Consider the following 16,889-nt stretch of genomic DNA (forward strand, 5'->3'; position numbering starts at 1 on the left):
GAAATAAATAAAGCATGAGTTTGTAATATTAAAGATGCATTACGTAGCTTTCTGACCTTAAAACTCTTTGTTCCAGACTTGTTTGATGAAGCAGTGACATTTGTCATGTGAATTTCTGGAGCCGCTGCCACACAGCAGCAGAAACACCCTATACACCTTTATAATCCGGGACACTACGTTATGTTGCAGCACAGTTTCACTTCATGCTAGAAAATGCCCCAACTGTTTTGAACAAACAATGTTGCTGATTCAGCAAAGAAATGTAAGAAAATTACAAGAGAGAATGAGATAAAAACAAGAGTCATCATCAGATCATGTTTTGCTGGCTGGAGAGAGCTAACAGTCCAGGTAGGATGCAAGTAGTGTGTCTTTAATGTCTGTGTTTATTATCTGATTAAATCATCCAAAAAATGCATTTAAATAAATAAATAAAAAAGATTCAAGATTAATCAAATATAATTAATTACAAAGACTGTTATTAATTATATTTAGAAAAAAAAAACACTTTCAACCCAATAATAATAAGAAATATTAACTTATAATAATCACACTTTGAGTTTCATGTGGAGCTCAATTTCCACCATAAATGCATGGTGCTCATTGCCTTACAGAAAACCATGTGTTATACATGTACATGCACATGAGAACCACATGTAAATCACACTTAGTTCACATGTGAAGCACATGTTTGAAAGAACATATGAAGAATATGTAAAAAAAAAACAAGTTAAACACACGTGGTTGCCACATCAAAATCACATGATTCACATGTGATTTATATACAAACTACTGTCAAACAAGTGCTTTATATGTGAATTACATTTCTTCTACACATGTTATGAATATGAAAACACACATAAACCACATGCAGTTTACATGTGAATCATATTTATATTTACTCACTCAGGCATCACATGAAATCATTGAAAAAAATCACATTTGCATCATTTGTGTCTCTAAATTTGAAATACGTGCAGTCCACATGTGAGACTTTGTTCTCTTTTTTCACTTATCACAAATAATACAAGTGTGCTTACTGGGTAAAAATCACAACAGATGTCTGCATTTGATGAAAACATGTAAGCTTTTACAAATTTCCCAAGAAACCTCTTTCAGGACTGTGATGCATGAAAACAATTTGACGCCATCCGTCTGTAAAACTGACAAGATGGATGTTTTTTTTTTTTTCAAACAGATCCTTCAATAGGATTGTCATGGTAACACGTAGTGGCAGAGGATCAAAAATGCAGGCTATTGATAGCTACTGAGATGGTTGGTCTCCTAAACATGTGTGGTCATCTGTGTTGGTTTAATGTGAACTTCTGCTTTGGATTTTGTCACTCCTCATCAGGAGGCATTATGCTCAGCCCGCCAGAAAGTGGGTAGGACCATAATCGCTTCCCCTGCTGGGCTCTTATCAACACCCCTGTGGTTCAGCAACCAGCAAGTGCCCAGACAGCTTTCAAGTGAAATGTGCAGCAGTTCACAAGCATCAAGTGAGCAATTCAGTGCTTTAGCATCCCTTTTAAAAAGCGTGGCAGGGAATCACTAATTAGCCAAAATGCTGTAACCTCTGCCTAACATGAAATTGTTCCTTCATCTGACCCCAAGCAGTCATGTTAATGACTTTACAATGCCATTTAAATTACCCATGGTGTCTGCTGTCAGAGAAGAATGCTTTACTATATATTGTTAGTGACACATTCCCACCTCTAACACTCATATATCACACTTTCAGTGATGTGCCAACACATTTATCAAGCTTTTAAAATTTAGCAACCTAAACTTTGTGATACACACCTGCCTTTTAAACCAGCTACCACATGATTAACACACTAGCTTTTTTTTACCTGTTTTTTTATGGTTCCTGCCAAACTACAAGCTTCTTATTCCTTAAAATCTGATCTCAGACCAAGATCTTGATGCTTATTGCAGAATACGCTTATGCAGAAGGATGGACGGTTTGGTCCGTTTTGAAAGGAGCTTAGCTATCCATCACTTGATACAGAAAACGGCGCTATATCACAGAAAGTCCTACAGACAGTGTTGACTCGTATGGCCAATATGTAACTGGCAAAAAGAACAAAAAAGAGAAGAAGAACAGAAACAGGAAGAAGAAGATGCAGAACCGCTAAATAAAAAGACTTTGAAACAGACATCTCTATTTACATGGCCTTTAAGAGATATCACAGGACCGATAGGAGAAACCTAGTCCCAGTCTAGGGTTTGTTACCTGACTTTACAGAAAGTTTAAGAAGACTGATGTGACCCATTTGAACAAAGAACAAATCCCATGTTCTATCGCCACAAACACTTGCTCCTTTATCTTCATTGTACTCCCTCTAATTCAGTAAATGTGGGAGGCGGTCATTTGGAGCTGTATTATCTGTTACGTAGATAAAGCGGACACATGCTGGCCTTCACCTTACCCAACCTGCTTATGACTCATACAGTCAAACGAAAGCACTAATAATTCTCTTTGCCAGAGGGTTGGTGATGGAACAGAACAATGTGGCTCCAAATGGTTGCAGGCTGAAGTATAATTAAGCCAGCTTCTATTCAAAAGGAAGTAAATAGACCTCAGATTGTAAACAGCTATTCTGCAACAGATCACTGCAGAGAATTAATCCTGTTCAGACTCTTTTTTTCCCTTTGTATTCATTCGTAATGTTTTGGTCCTTTATATTAAGACCAAATGCATTTTCGCACATGACCACCAGAGGAATTCACGTGCAAGTCAAACGCTTTCTGCAGTAGCTGTTCACACGAGGGTTTCACAGAAGGTGATTTTCTGCTAGGGAAGTGCTTTCACTGCTGGGCATGCTAGAAATTGCTGTTTGCTTTGTATCACCTCGAAGACAGCAGGTGAGGGTTTTTGAGGGCCATTCTGTTGGTATCAGCACTGCATGTGTCGTACACAGACTCAGGAAACAAACTCTCACATGCATATAAATTCTTTGAATATTCACTACTTTGTTTGCATAACATCTTATCTGACAATGTTCCAGAGATTTTTTCTAAGAGGTAAAGAAATATTTACAAGAAGTGTGGAAGAAATAATTGCCACTCTTGAAAATCCCAAACATTCAAGGACTCTGGTGCATGAGGGAGATCTTCTTCAAGGACCCCAGGGTAAAATAAAAGAGAGACTAGGCATTATACCATGCCAGCTCACTGTACCCTCCCAGTGGACCTGAAAAAAACATTATTCAGACATTCTTGGGAAAATGTCTATCTGAGCTTTTAACCTTTTTCTAGCCTCTCAGCCTCACTGTGATTTAAACTACTCTGAAAACTTTACTGGATATCTACTAACCAAGGAGCATGGCCATATCTACCAACGAGACGACAGAGATCTGGACTTTATCTTACTGTTGTGTCCATCATGAAATGAATCAAATAAATGTCAATGAGCTCCATTGTTATCTGAGGACACTAATTAGTAATGATATACAATCCAGTACTGACATATTTCTTCTTCTTATGCCAACTATTTCTATTCTAGAGCTGATTCTCAGATTAAATCTTATTCTGATAGGTATTTATCATTAATATGAACACAACGGCAAGTAGCCAAACTATCAGGGTAACTAGGAACTACTTTTTCTTCTGCCTGCCATAGCCCTGTAACGCACAGCACAGCGTCTCAGTAGCGCACCACTAACTCACTGCTCAGTGCTCAGCTCCAAGTGCAACCATGTGTGGAGATTTGTCAGCTCTACAAACAGCAACTGGGCTGTTTTTTTTTGATATGGTGAAAGACTACGACCCTCTTTAAACATCTGAGAATCCCTTATAACTCAAAAGCAGAAGTGATTAGGAAATGATGAGATAATCTAAAGAGGAAGAGAGAGAGAGAGGGAGAGTGAGACTTCTTTCAAAGTCTTCTGGTGCTGCAGGCAAGTTCTGTTACTGATACTATACAAGGACTATGATAACAAACAAAGCAAGATGTGGATAAATCAAGATGAAAAATGCTCTAAAAACACTCGTTTTGATCATTCCACATGTGAACACATTAAATCTAGACAGGTGAGTGTCATGATTGTGTATAAAAGAAAGGTATAGTCGTTCACAAGCAAGAATGGACTGAGGTTTACCACTTTCTGAACTGCAGAATCAAATAGTTCAACAGTTTAATAGCATTTCTCAATATAGGGTTGCAGAGAAATTTGGATTTTATCATTGACAGCCCTTAATGTCAAAATATTGAGAGGATCTGAAGAAATCCCTGTATGTAGAACCAAAGCAGAAAACCAACATGGGATGCCTGTGACATTTGATCCCTCAGATGGCTGTATATTAAAAACTGATATTGTTTGAAGATTATTTCACAGGCACATGAAGATTTTTAGAAAACTATTGTCGGTTAATAAAGTACTTTGCTGCATCTATAAGTAGAAGATGAAACTCTGCACATTTTTTTTTTTAATTTCTCATGGGTAATAAGGTTCTCCCTGTACATCTGCCATTGTCACATTGCAATGTTGTCTGAATAATTTATCCCCAATTTCATCATTTCAAAGTCCAGAACCAAAACCTCTTGATTGTGTTTTGAGAGAATATATTTGCTTTCAATGATCTCTCAAACTACATGTCCAGGGTGTACCCCGCCTTTCGCCCAAAGACTGCTGGGATAGGCTCCAGCTTCCCTGCGACCCTGAATTGGATTAAGCGGTTATAAGAAAATGAATGGATCTCTCAAACTGCTAAAAATGTTCTATTCATGTATTCATTTGCTGTTATGTTTGTAACTTTAACAAAATCAGCAACAAATGTTGAATTACAAGCCATCTGTAGGGGGTTTCATTGGATGGTGGCGAATTCTAACTCAAGCTAATAGAGAATAAGCAACTCATGAATCCTATAAAAATGTAAAAAAAATAAAAAAAAAAAAAAAAAAAAGAATAAATTGTTTATTTAAAGGTTTTTAAATAGCTTTTCTTTAAAAGAATGAATGAAAAAGATGAAAACAGCATGCACTGGGAGGTTTATGAAATTCATGGTAATCATGGAAAACTCTTACTGACTGGATGCCAGAAATGTTAATGGCTGCGGCAGGAGTGCACTCTCTGGGGAGACCTGCGGAAGTACAATTGGTAATCATCTGAGAAGGATGAGGGATAATCTCCTCCTGAAGTGTTTAGCCAGCCAAAAGCCTTCCGTCTCATGAGCTTTGTGGTTTCGGGAGAGGAGTTCTGTTGCCTGGCATTTCCAACCTGCCTTTTCTCCATCCCCCATCAGCTTCCAGTTCCAACCCACGTTTCTGCAGATCCCAATTACTATAAATATAGTTTATGTATGCAGTGTTGATCCTTTACACACAGAAGCCACAAATGCTTTCAACTTGTGCCAGCCTCCAGAACATCCCCTTATCCATGACGCTATGATGCACAGCTCAGCTTTCCACCTTGGTCTGTCACTCACCCTGAGGCGTCAAACTGAGGTCTTGTTTGGAAGATTGTTAGAGGACAATATGGTTATGTGACAGCTATATGACTCTTTTTTGACCCACACACCTAGACATAGACGTCTCATTATTGCAATGTGCTTATAATACTTCTGGTAATGCATGTGGGTGTATTTTTATCTTCCGCCCCCCCAGTCTTTCATGTCAGGTCTTAAATCACCTTTTATTAACCATTAGTAATAACTGAACTTTTCTTGTGATACCACCATTTCATGGTCATTTTGGTTTCACACTAAAAATAGACAGGACAGGTATGAAAATATGCAACAGTTTTAATTGGCAATAACACCTAAACAGGTGGTCTTGACTTCAATAGGGTCATATTCTTGGGTGCTCTAATGGGTTTAAGTCCACATCAGAGGAATGTCTACTTAGATCTTGCAAGAAAGCAAAGAGAAACACTAATTCTTTGCTGTTTAAGAAGAAAAACAGAAAATGTTTGAAGAATCATTTGAAGGTAGGGGTGCACATCTAATATCTGGGCTAATGCTACTAGGAATGTATCTGTTACATACCTTGTGTAAATCCACTTCTGTAATGGTTTGTTAAAAAGAGGTAATGCCCAAGCGGTGCTTAAAAAGGACAGTGCTTCTAGGAAGGCGGCAGTGACATCACAGTCCCGTAACTCACTGACTTGCTCGCACTGTGTCAATTATCTTTATTATTTTCTTAATGTTGATTTGATTATTGTGATGGTTTGGTTTTGAAATATCTAATATTTATTGGATTTTTCTGTGGATGTATGTTTTGTGTAGAGATAAGAGAACCAGAGAAAGGCTCATTTATTTGTTTAGTTCGACCACTTCCTGGAAGGGGTGGCCGTTTAGGATTTAAGCTCATTCAGAGCTCAAGAGTGTGGAGAGTTAGGACGTGAGAGAATTATTGCAAAGCTGGCATTTGAAAACGTATTGGTTGTTGGATACATTGTAAATCTTGTAAATATTGTAAATATTTATTCACTGTATATATCTCCTGCACTGCACTTTGGAGTACAAAATCACTAAATGGTTTGCTGGCAGTTAAAAAGCAAAGGAACCCTCCAATGGACCAATGGAAGGAAATGGAATAGTGAAACAAGTGGGTACCTGCCTCTCCTTCTGCTCATTCTAGACAGAGTCTAGAAAAAACCACATGGGTAGTCCGCAAGACTCAGTCCGTTGGGGACTTGGCTCAGTCATAGGAGGGTGTTTTATGTGGAGCGATATCGTGTTCACGCAGCACTTTGGTCAAACATCCCAAACCATTAGAATAATATATCCCCATTTTCTTCAAAGTTGGCGCTGCTAGTATCTTGCAAAACAGAGAACAAGACCCACATTAAGAAGAAAACTTTGTTGCAAATTAAACATGGAGCATGAAACTGTCGCTGTTTTGGGTTTTTTACTTTGTCTTGTGCAAGTATACTGCAGAAATCCACTGCAACAATGACCGCAGTTTGAACAACGGACGAGGCAGAGGACTCTTAACACAATCGTATGTATTTACCAACGATGCAAAGCTATGCCAAATGTAGGAAGATACTTTTTTTGTAGTCTGCTTCCTGTATTTGGTCCACTGCATCAGATCCTGGTAGTCTAGTTGATCAGATTTCTATTAGAACTTTTACCAAATCCTTCCACATCTGAATATGAGCTATTTTTCCCATCAAGAGCTTCCCATCACTCTACATGGGTGTGTGTTTTGGTTTTGTTTACCCGTGGTGCCATTCACTAAGCCCATAATATACTTTGTTTTGTAACTTCAAATAGACCGAGACCTGTGTTTGTACCGAGCATTTTCTTTGATCTGAGTTATACCCCAAACAAAGCAGACTTTCCGAACAAATGGACTAGGATTCAAATCAAAAAAGTTGGTGTGAATGTATTCCAACAGGGTCCCCCGGGAACCAAGAGATGGGACATCAAAAGATTCCTGAAACTAATAAGTTATATGTCTTCTTTGATAGCTGTTGGTGGCTAATTTCACCATCATGGTACAGACATATAGAATAGTTTGGATTGATACCTCTGTGCATGGCGGTGACAGGACTTGATGACATTACTAACAGAACTGAATGGGTCAAGAAGGAGCGTAATCTAACATGGCTAAGTTGGGGGTAGACTTTGCAGTCACTATGCATAAAAGCATCAGTAACTATATAAATATAGTTAATAGCAAATATAGTAAAAATATGCCACTATACTCAAGAGTAATGGAGTTACATGTCCTTTATGATCAAACAGCCTCTGCGGTGCTATGTTTTAATACATTTGTAGGGCTTTCACTAGAAGTGTGCTAGAAGAGAACTGTAGTCAAGATGAGAGATAACTATGGTGTGGTGAGGTCGGTGGCACAGAGCCCGAAGTAACATGATTGAGAGACAGAAATAACATGGTGGTAGAAGGACCGCTGGTTATCCTTCATGTCACCTAGGTTGCTTAACAACTTTGGAGAGACCATTAAGAAGGCTAATTTGATGTGGAAATTGAGCTCAAGACTGAGCTTTTGGTCATTCTAGCAAATTTTTCCAGCTTTGGCTGAAGGTGGTGCCTTTTGAACTTAATAGGTATTGAAGATGGATGGATAGCTGGATGGATGGATGGATGGATGATATATTTTGTGGTTGAGCAAAATTTCCTATAACTTAAACCAATGAAATTGCTATAAACACTAGCTTCAAAAACCTTTATGTTGTTACTAAACTGCCTTGAAAAGCCACTCCAACCATTTCCCACTTTTATGAAATTGCTCCACACAAGCAAACTTATATGTATAAATTCTGGCAGAGTGGTGTCTTTTTTCTCTCTAATCTAATCTAATGATTGTCTTGAACAGTGGCACGATGCTGAAACATAATGTACTAGTGTGTACTCACTGTTACCAAAATGCTGTGTGTGAGCAGGTATATATAACCACAGAGAGTGTCTCATTTGGTCTCTTCCATTAGGAGGAAAAACAACTCCTATAGTCATTCAGGTTGGAGGACTAGACAATCACATCATAAATTTAGCTTCTCTGTAAATGAATACAGAAGCTTTTGCACAGCAGAAAAAACTGAAAAAAAGTTACAGGCAGGTCATAAAAAAAATGACAAGAGGCTTAAAATAAATGCAACTATTGGCAGCTTTCCCAGAACATCAATGCCATTGCAAGGTTGTTCATGAAGTGTCATATTTCAGAGCCAGTGCAAGGAACCAAATGTTTTAGTGACCAGAACAAAAGCAGAATGAGTGTTCTCAGCTTGCAGGCTCAATGAACAAATCACTGCTGTTGAAACACACACGTGCTGGAGGTAAAACCCAAAGGACTCAAGGGTTTGTTGACAGTGGAAATGGGCCTTTTGTACAAAGAATTTCTGAGGTTTAGACTGAATAGCAATGAGAGTTTTGTCTGCCAAAATATTCCATGTGGCTTGCTAGAAAGTCTGTAGCTCAGTGGGTAAAATGGCAATAGGTTGGTGTTTTGATCTCTGGCTTCCCTAATTAACATGTTAAAGTGTTACTGGGAAAACCATTGATTTCCACTCACTTTCATTGTCATAAAACCATGTTTATCAGAGGACAGTACTGTATTCATCAACTATTATAATAAACACATTTTCCAAATTAGTTTTTTTAAAAACACGTCTTATCAGCCAGTCAGTTGGCAGTAACTCAGTATAGTTAGTCATGTGGACATGGTAAAGACAACTTGATGAAGTTAAAACTGTGCATCAGAATAAGTAAGAAACAAGATTTAGGTGACTTTGAAAGAAGCACGGATGTTGGTCTGAGTATTTTACAAACTGGTAATCTACTTGGATTTTCACACACAAACATCTCCAGGGTTTACAGAGAAGGTCTGAAGATGAGAAAATATCGAGTGAGCAGCAGTTGTCTGATGTCAGAGGGGAATGGACAAACTGGTTGGACATGACAGGAAAGACAACACAAAGTCAAATCAACACTGGTTCGAGCCAAGATATGCAGAACATCCTCTCTGAACACACAACATGCCCAGCCTTGAAACAGATGGTCAACTGCAGCAGAAGACCACACCGGGTTCCCTCCTGTCAGCTAATAACCAGAAACTGAGGCTACAGGCTGCTGCACTGTAAAAAAGAAAAAGTTGGGTGAACTTAAAATTTCAAGGCAACAAACTTCAATAAAATTTAAAGTTTAACAGCTAAACTAACTATTTTAAGTTTTGCTTTTGAGTTTACTCAACTCTAAATTAGGATTTTTTACAACTCAATTGTAAGTTCCACTAAATTATAATTTTATATTGTAATAACTTTTCATCTTTACTTCTGGTAACTGTTCCACAAGTTGTACTAATTTAAAAATCTACATGGTTATAATTTTTAATCCTTACTTGCTCTAACTCTTTCATAAGTTGTAATAATGTATCATTTTACACTGTAATAACTAAAATTCTTTCACAAAATCCACTTGAATTTTATTAAGTTAGTATAGCAGAATAATTTAAGAGGAATTTAAAATTGCACACTGCTAATGTAACTCAACTTCATAATTTCATTTCAGTCACTTCTAATCAAATGCATAAATAATTATAGATGCAACATACATCCTCAAAACCTTAGTTTTATTTAAACTAGCAGCATAGAATTAAATAAAAAGGCAAATAAAAAAAAACAGCTTGTGCTTTTATCAATATAAGAAAAATGAGAGACAACTTGAGCTCATAAAAAAAAAGGACAGTTGAACAGTCCTATGCAATCTTAAAAGATGGGATTTCAAAGCACTGATGGTTCTGAAAGTGCAGCAGTCCCTGTGTTTGCAAAGCCGTGTTGAACCTCCATGATGTGGCCGATTATGCTTCAGCTTGAACAGCTTCCATGGCGTTGCAGAACTTGAGCTGCATTCATTTCAATCTAAAAAACAAAGATGACAATTTGCTGGGAATTAGTAATGCTGTCAGCCAAAATGTTATACGTTACACATAACATTTTATAAATTTAATGACGATGCAAAGACTAGACTAGACCTTTGAGCTGAAAAGAGTACACATTCAGTTTTATTTTTAATAGATTTTGCTGCAGTAAACATTAATTACAAATAACATACATTATTTAATGTTTCCAACCTATATCTATACCTAAACCCAACACCTACATCAGTTTAGGTTAAGAAAGTCAGCAGTCAGTATAAAACAGGGCAGTCAATTAAATGCATTTCAATGCTTTTAAACAGAAGGACAATATATCCAAGCCTGGGAGCCCACAGTGGGTCATAGTTCAAATATTTAAACCTTTTTTTAATCAAAAGGAATGTAGTAAATTCGAGGTAGGCCTATATAATGACCAACACAATATTTTAAATAGGTAGATTGTCCTTTCCTACCGTGACATTATAATAATTTTATCAACTCTGACATGACTTACATCTTATCATTTTAATATGTAAATGGTAGTACCATGAAGTGTTTTATTGAACTTGGCATGATGTAAAAAAGTGTGACACAAACTGCTCCATGTTGTCCTGACACTTACATCAAATATCAGCTAATGTGTTAGCATCAAAACCCTAATGGCTACTCCTTTAGCTGCAGCAAGTAGGCGAGCATGAATTAACTGAATACTAACCAGTAGAAACTAACACGTCTTGTCCTGTTTGAATGGTACTAACCAGTAGAAGATAACATGTCTTGTCCTGTTTGAACAGTATCAGCCCAGATAAGCTAGCTGCTAACTCATGCAGCAGTTCTGCTAATGGCTGCTGAGTGAAAAGCTGTTTGTGTTTAAACATTGAAAATGTGTAGGTTGCCTCCTCCATAAATCTATAACATACTACACAACACTAGTCAACACTTCCCATACCATTTAAACTTAAAATAAAAACACAGCCAAGTGAGACTTCAAGTAAAAATTTCAAACTCAAAAAGTTGGTTTTCCCGCATTTTACAACAAAGAAATTAAAGTCAGCAGAACTGTTGTCCCTTGTATTGAACAACTTAAAGTTATAAATTTTAACGACTCACCTAATTGTTTTGGAGCAAACAACTTGCTTGTTTTGTTGTGATTACTAACATTGCTTCAAATGCCATTAATACATATTTTCACGTTTTACCTACTTAAATGACTGTTTCAGGCCAACCAATACAAGTTGGATTTTTTGCAGTGTGATGGTGGGGGTAGATTTTCTTGTCCCACTTTGGTCCCCTTAGTACCAGCATGACATGGTTTAACCAGCACAGCCTACCTGAGTGTTGCTGCTGACCATGTCCATCCCTTTCTGAGCACAGTGGAGCATCTTCTGATGGAAACTTCCAGCAGGATGATGCACCATGTCACAAAGCTCATATCATCTCCAGCTGCTTTCTTCATCATGATGATGAGTTCACTGTCCTCCAACGGCCTCCACAGTCACCAGATCTCAGTCCAACAGAGCAGCTTTGGGATGTGGTGGAACGGGAGATTCTCATCATGATGTGCAGCAACTGTGTGATGCTTCATGTCAACATGGAGGAAATCTCTGATCTATGATACCAAGAATTAAAGCAGAATTGAGGAGACAGTGATTTTCAACAGTACCAAATAAAGTGTGGGTGTAGTGTGCCTGTTTTTTTCTTTTACTTTTTTATTGAAAGTCTGATAAAAACCAGATTTTTTTATCGCTGTAATAATTCCCAAAACCAAGTTGGAAACGATTTGCTTTAATACTAAACAATTTGATTACTTCCCCAAAGATCTTAAATCATGAGAAAAAAACACTCTTTTAGATCTTTGTAAAAGTATTTCTAAGGAAACTTAAATTACTGCCCACATATCACAGAGCTTTCCACATTTCACTGAGTCCACATGGGTCAACCTGTTGCAGCTAATGCTTCTGAAAAACTGCATGACTGACTGATCAGAGAGTCATCAGCTGTGGGTGTAAACAGCCCTACAGCTGCACAAACACACACACACACAAACTTGTCCATTAATTCTGAAACAGTCCAACATACAATGTGTAACTATGGATCTGTGCACAAAGATCCCACAGCATCTGAACAAGAGCTTGTTTAGTAAAGACTTGCACGAATCTTCAGATTGATTTTTTTTTCTCCAACAATGGAAACAAAGCAAATTTTCAAACCAAGCTGAAGTAAATTCCAGCCTCAAATTCATCAATGCAATAATCATTCTGTATTCTGTACTGCATATTTGTAGCTCATCTTGGATCAAAGCATAAGCAAAAATCAATGTTGTGTAAAAACACACAACTATGATGCATATCTTGTCTGTTTGGCTGCAGCTTCACACAGTCTGGGCTGATCAGAAGCGAATCCTGCTCACAGTGACAGGGTGCCTTCTGCAATGGAAAATGATGTAGGGGAAAAAATTACAGTTATTTTTTACCACATAGTGGAAAACACACCTAAGTTTAACAGTTAAGATCTCCTGACTTTAGACTTGTTCCATGCAGAAATTCTACAGTAAAACTCCAAAGAAAACATAATCAGCTGATTTTTTTTGTCAATTCATGCAAGCAAGTTAGGGGTGGATCAGTTTGTGGTAAGAGACAAAGTACGCCCATGTGCCTGATTAGTATGTATATCTGATTCAACGAACCTGATTCTAATAAATGAGTCACTGAGCAGAACTGAGATGATAACATGTTGTATTCATCTCATTTGAGTCAGGTGTTTCAGAGCAAGAAAGAAAACCTTGAAGAATGCAGCTGAAGACCAAACTGGTTACCCCTGACTTTGGCTGATGAGTACTGCTCCTCAGTACTTGTACATCAATCCAATAATTAGTCATCATGAAAGATGAATGCTTGCCTATCTTGTGTGTTCCATCTTCAAGGGTGTCAGTGCTAATTTCATCAGCTCAGTTTATTGTAGTTTTCATGTCATTTTTTAGTGTTGAACAGGAAAAAAATGAATGAATGAAAGATAACAAAAAAAAATATCAAGGAAACATAATAACGTGTCCGTCAACAAATATAAATGAGACACACGTATTGGACAGACATGAGATCCATATAAGACCAAAATGTTGTTGTGTGTAAAGGCAGAACATAAGTTAATCAGATTTACCTCCACAGAACTTTTTCATCCAGGACATTGTGTGACATTGCAGCTGAGTTTTGCTTTGCACAACGCATCACATGCTAGCAAATGGATATAAAGACACCAGCCATGTTGAATTTGTACTGTGGCTGATTCAGCAAAGAAGCAGAAAAAGACATTATTTTGGGAAGAAATTAGAATAAAGAAAGAGAACAAGAGATTAGACAGAAGTCAGGGTAACATCTCAGAACAGCAAACATGCTAGAAAGATGGGAGAAGCTCCTGTTGATGGTAAATCCAGCATCTATCTAAAATCAAAGTGATATCATTATAGTTTAAAGAAGTAACAGGTAGGTAATTAGTTTTTTTTTAGTACCAACCCAAACACTGAAAGAGACAATGCAGAACTTGTGCAGGTTGTCTCAATAGAAGTTCTTTTCAGTGTTGGGGTTGGTACTAAAAAAAAAAACTAATTACCTACTTGTTACTTCTTTAAATTATTATATTATTATATTATTATTATTATATTATTATATTACTTAAGCTGTCTCTGCATATGAGAGTAACATCGCTGCTTATTACTTTACCGTCCTGGAGACACATGCGTCTGCAGGAAGATTTATGCCTCGCTGTAAAATCCACAAGCAGAATAAAGGAAGCTGTGATGAGGTCATGTCGGGCTGGTACACACTACATACATCTTAGCCAAAACTTTGTGTGACTGAAGTCCATTCCAGCTCATCAGCTATGTGTTTCATGTAAATTACATCTATTATCGCTTTGCTGGAAGAACTGCACCCCCTTTGATTATCTATTTTTCTGAGAGGGGCTTAGGAAGGTTTGAAGATATTACTTTCAGTTGATTATGGTGTCAAAATTAAGAGATGGAGAAAATCTGTATATCGGAAATCTGTTAAAGAGCCAATATCAAACATCCCTAAACTAAATCTAAACTTCCTGTCAAATATAACTCTGACATGCAGACCATGGCTGTATGGGGCTAGTTAAAAAACAATAAAAGCTCGAGGGTAAAGTTTAAAGGTTTAACATCATCCTCAGATGGTGTGTAATATAATTTAATATTTTGGTGTTGCCACCACTTTTAAACTAAAACAAAAACTTGTAAGGCTAAAATTCAGACTTTTAACTTGTATCCGGCTGAACCTACCTGGAAGTTATCCACACCTCTATCCAAGTTAACCTAAACACTAACAGCAAGTGTGCCATGGAATCAATAAAAGCTGCAGAATATTTTATTTCAACAAACACAAAACTAACATTTATGTCTGGAAACCTGACAGTTGTGAAGGAGGGTAAAATAACACAGACGCTTCTTTTGGAAAGTGCAACTCCATGACGTCCAAGCATTACCAAAAAGCACTAAAGGGCAAACAGCCGAGTTAATTTGAAACACCTGGGCCTAAAGGTTTAAGAGGAATGAGAGGAATAAAAGGAGAGGCCTGTGGAGGCCAGATACAAGGTGGGAGTGAGACTAAGTGGATAACTAAGTGATAGCCGAGAGGTTGGAAGGTGGAATGTAATGCCATCAGTCTGAACAAGGGCCGTCAGAGGATGACAAATAGATGAAGAGGACTGTGAAGGATTGAAAATATTGGAAAGGAGGTTGAGAGCAGAAATGCCAGTGAGACAGTGAGGCTGACAGTCAAGACAGACTAAATATTACAACGTGTCACTAAACACACAAGAATTCTGGATTCGGACTTTTCCAACATTTTTTTGTGCTGAAGAAAAACCAACTTTCATGCCAAATAAGAGGAAGCTATAAAGTCACTTCTCTGCTTTCTGAAGCGTAATTAAATGTTTGTGAAAGTCTTTTATATGGTGTTATACAGGGGAATCAGCCAAAAAAAAAACGTGTTTACCCAAATGGCACCTCAGTTCAGGTACACAGAATACAGGCCAATCGAATCAAATCAAAGATATTTTATTCATCCCTGAGGGGAAACTCAAAGTTCAATCCAGTTCGTCCAAGGTTTGACATACAAACATGTAACATTAATGACAAAGGAATAATACAGATCCAAGCTTAAGCTTAGGCCACGCAGCCAGTTTTACTGGCACCCCCTTATAACAACAGGTAAGAACTGAGATACATTAGGATAATAGGGGGTCGAGGGAAAAAAAGGTCATGTAACTCCGGCCACGCCACAAATGCAACTGAACCAACGCAGATGTATAATCAGTAAAAACAGAACTCGACAAAAAATTCATAAAAGTGTTGGGGACAATTGGAAAAAGCTTATTTTGCATTAATGACTTGTTGTAATACACCCTCAGAAAATGAAATAAGCACATGCACTAACAACAAGTTAGGGATATCTGGTTGAATGATGTCAGAATGACCATAAAATGACCTGAAACAGTTCAATGTTTAAGAACTAAATGCACAACATGTGGATCTCTGATAAGGTAATCACCCACAAAGTTTTTCAGAGTGGTGTATATTGATTTTCCACAGATTGTAGTTCAGCATTTTTTTTTTTTTACTAATCCCAACTTTCAGTAGGAGGTTTGGGATTAACAGCCATGCAAAAGGAAAATTGACACCTATTCTTAATTTTAATGCCTTAAAGTTCAAACTATGAAATACTGGAAAGAAAAGTCCAATTACATTTGGCCTGTTAACAAAACACAACAAAAAACAGTACTACATTTTTTTTAGAATATTTTCCATTTAAAACAATGTGGTATGTAAAAATTATTATATTGCCGTCTAATTCCTGGCATCTATGTAAGGGGTAAAGGCCTTACAGGTTTCCATTATCAGAAATGAATGGACAACGTGGAGAAGCGAACTGTCCAACATATCAAGCAAGTCTGTCTTTATACTAAATCGTTTATATGAATATTATCCACCCTTCACAGTGTATCAAGCAAGCATGTAAGTAGGATAAGCAAGACATAAAGAGATTATAATTACCCCCAGCCAGCAGGAAGAAAATGGAAGAATCTGTCTTTTTATCAGTGTTGGACTATCACTATGGCAACATCATCTATAGACTTGCAATAGCAACAACCCTCAAACTTCTGGACTCCATCAATTGCTCTGCTCTTGGATTTATTACCGGCAATAGCTACACATCTACCACTGCATCTTATATCAAAAAGTTGGCTAGTTGTCTCGCTTAGTGACAGTTGCAAGCTACATTGGTATTTTTGTTTTATTGTCAAGTCTATCACTGGAAAACATCCATACATTTCATCCCTACTAAAGAGGCACTTTGGATTAGATGTAGCCTGACCTCTTTAAAGTCCTGTTTGTTTTTTCGGATCTCGTCAAATCAGCCTTTTCTTTTGATGCCCCAAATACATGGAACTTTTTCAGCAAGCTTTGGGACTGGTGATCATCCCATTCATTACCCATTTTAAACGTCTCATATTTGATTTTTTTTTTTATTTTAATTCGTCATGTAATTGTTTT

This window comes from Telmatherina bonti, assembly GCF_933228915.1.
Source record: "Telmatherina bonti genome assembly, chromosome: 21".
Taxonomy (NCBI): domain Eukaryota; kingdom Metazoa; phylum Chordata; class Actinopteri; order Atheriniformes; family Telmatherinidae; genus Telmatherina; species Telmatherina bonti.